A 2,976-nucleotide genomic window follows, 5' to 3' on the forward strand; every position below is an offset into this window, starting at 1 on the left:
GCATAAATATTTACAATTGTTAGATCTCCTTGTTGGATAGACCCTTTAATTATGATATAGTGTCCAGTCCAGTGCCCCTGTGGCAGTGGCAGAGGAGGAAAAGGGAGGTGGACCAGAAGGGTGGAATAGCCTGGGCACCCCTCACATCCCCTGTGGTGGCCATAGGGTGGAGTGGGGCAGGGTGGCCCACCCAGACCCCCGCAGCAGAGCTGGGAGTAGCTGCAGCGCCTGCCACCAGTCTGCCCACTGCCCTCTCCCCCAGCGTGGGGGCTGGGAGGTGAGGGAACCTGATGACTGTACCATCATGGTACTGGTACATGTACATGTACGTGGTACATGTACATCATGATACTACATCATGAGTGACAGTAAATGTGACAATATTACAGTGTGCAAGTGGCCAACTCAGTTTTCACTGTCTTTTTTTTAAAAAAAAAAAGATTTATTTATTTATGATAGAGAGAGAGGGGCAGAGACAGGAGGAAGGAGAAGAAGGCTCCATGCTGGGAGCCTGACGTGGGACTCGATCCCGGGACTCCAGGATCGCGCCCTGGGCCAAAGGCAGGCGCTAAACCGCTGAGCCACCCAGGGATCCCCAGCTTTCACTTGTCTTAAAACGTTATCAGCAGTTGAAACCAATTGGCTCTGGAGCCCAACGAATTGTTTGTGCTGCTTTTGATACAGTTCTTGGGCTAAATAGTGCAGTCAAGAAACTAAGTCATCTTTTCAGAATCAGACTCATGCAAAGAGAGCTTACCCTGAATTCATCCTCTTAAAATGTGTCAATCATAAAAATATAATTAGTTTGTTAAATGTGTTTACACCACAAAAGACTCCAGAAGAATTTCAAGATGTGTTATGGAGTTAATGGATGCTAACTTATGTCAGGTTATTCACATGGAGTTAGACCATGAAAGAATGTCCTACCTTCTTTACCAGATGTTCTGTGGTATTAAACATCTGCATTCAGCTGGTAGAATTCATAGAGATTTGAAACCTAGCAACATCATAGTAAAATCAGACAGCATGCTTAAGATCCTTGACTTTGGCCTGGCCCGAACAGGGTGCACCAACTTCATGATGACACCATACATGGTGACACACCCGAAGTCATCTTGGGCATAGGCTACAAAGAGAATGTTGATATCTGGTCAGTTGGTTGCATCATGGGAGTGCTGGTGAAAGGTTGTGTGATATTCCAAGGCACTGATCATATTGATCAGTGGAATAGTCATTGAGCAGCTGGGAATGCCTGCTGCAGATTTTATGTAGAAACTCCAGCCTACCGTGAGGAATTATGTAGAAAACAGACCCTGGAATCAAATTTGAAGAGCTCTTCCCAGATTGAATATTCCCATCAGAATCCGAATGAGACAAGATTAAAACGAGTCAAGCCAGAGATTTGTTGTCAAAAATGTTAGTGATAGATCCCGACAAGTGGATCTCTGTAGACAAAGCTTTACATCACTCATTACTATTTGGTATGACCCTGCTGAAGCCGAAGCGCCACCACCTCAGATTTACGATGCCCAGTTGGAAGAAAGAGAGCATGCAATTGAAGAGTGGAAAGAGCTGATTTATAAAGAAGTGCTGGATTGGGAAGAAAGAAGCAAGAATGGTGTTGTGAAAGATCAGCCTTCAGATGCAGCAGTAAGTAGCAACGCCACTCCTTCCCGGTCATCATCCATCAACGCCATCTCATGCATGTCCACGGAGCAGACGCTGGCCTCAGACACAGACAGTAGCCTTGATGCCTCAACGGGACCCCTCAAAGATTGCCTATGATAAGTCACGAGTAGCAAGCTCGTCATCAATGAAGGAGCTCTTGCTTCCATGAGCCTGAAATGTGTGGGGGTTGATGGAACCAAACAGAAAACTCCGTGTTCTGCATGTAAGAAACACGATGCCTTGCCCCTACTCAGTTCTAATAGGATTGCCTGCCTAGATTCCACAATGAAAAAGATAATGTCTGGAGGAAACAAGCCACACTCTTAGAGATTTTGTGTTCAAGGTCATTTCAGGTGAGCAATTAGAATACACGATTTATTTTTTTTTAAAGTTGTGCGGTCATAGTAGTGACAATTTCTCATCCCAAGTAACTGTTGGGACTTATATGCATGTGACCACATGTGCTTGCTTGGACTTGCCATCTCAAACTTTGGAAATCAGTATTTAAATGCCAAATAATCTTCCAGGTAGTGCTGCTTCTAGAATGATATCTTAATCTTCTCTAGTGGGATCCCTGAGTGGCGCAGCGGTTTGGCGCCTGCCTTTGGCCCAGGGCACGATCCTGGAAATCCGGGATCGAATCCCACGTCCGGCTCCCGGTGCATGGAGCCTGCTTCTCCCTCTGCCTATGTCTCTGCCTCTCTCTCTCCTCTCTCTGTGTGTGTGACTATCATAAATAAATTTTAAAAAAAATTAAAAAAAAAAATCCTCTCTAGTAATTTGGTGTCTGGGGCAGCCTCGGTGGCACAGCGGTTTGGCGCTGCCTGCAGCCTGGGGTGTGATCCTAGAGATTCGGGAGTGAGTCCCACGTCAGACTCCCTGCATGGAGCCTGCTTCTCCCTCTGTCTCTGTGTCTATGCCTCTCTCTCTGTGTCTATGAATAAATAAATAAAATCTTTAAAAAAAAATTTTGTGTCTGTCCAGAAAAAATAGATTTATGTGTATTAATTGGCCACCATCATATTATCATGTCTTCCCTTCTTTTATGATATGATTTATTCTATCTTTTGTATTTCAGAAGGAAAATAACTAAATCTATTTAATAAATTAAAAAATACAACTTTTCAAAAAAAATTATAGTGTCCTTCTTCATTTCTTATTTCTTATTAGCAGTCTGGTTTAAAATCTAATTTGTCTGATATAAGGATTGCTATCCCAGCTTTCTTTTGATCCATTAGCATGATAAATGGTCCTCCACCCCCTCAATGTGGAGCAGTCTTTGGGTCTAAAATGAGTCTCCTGTAGGCA

At 43.9% G+C, this 2,976-nt stretch overlaps 1 pseudogene; it reads left to right on the forward strand.

The window, feature by feature from the left end:
- Positions 1 to 358: 358 nt before the first annotated feature.
- Positions 359 to 1,311, forward strand: LOC121480937 (annotated as a pseudogene).
- Positions 1,312 to 2,976: the final 1,665 nt, after the last annotated feature.

Source organism: Vulpes lagopus, chromosome 23, assembly GCF_018345385.1.
Source record: "Vulpes lagopus strain Blue_001 chromosome 23, ASM1834538v1, whole genome shotgun sequence".
Taxonomy (NCBI): Eukaryota; Metazoa; Chordata; class Mammalia; order Carnivora; family Canidae; genus Vulpes; species Vulpes lagopus.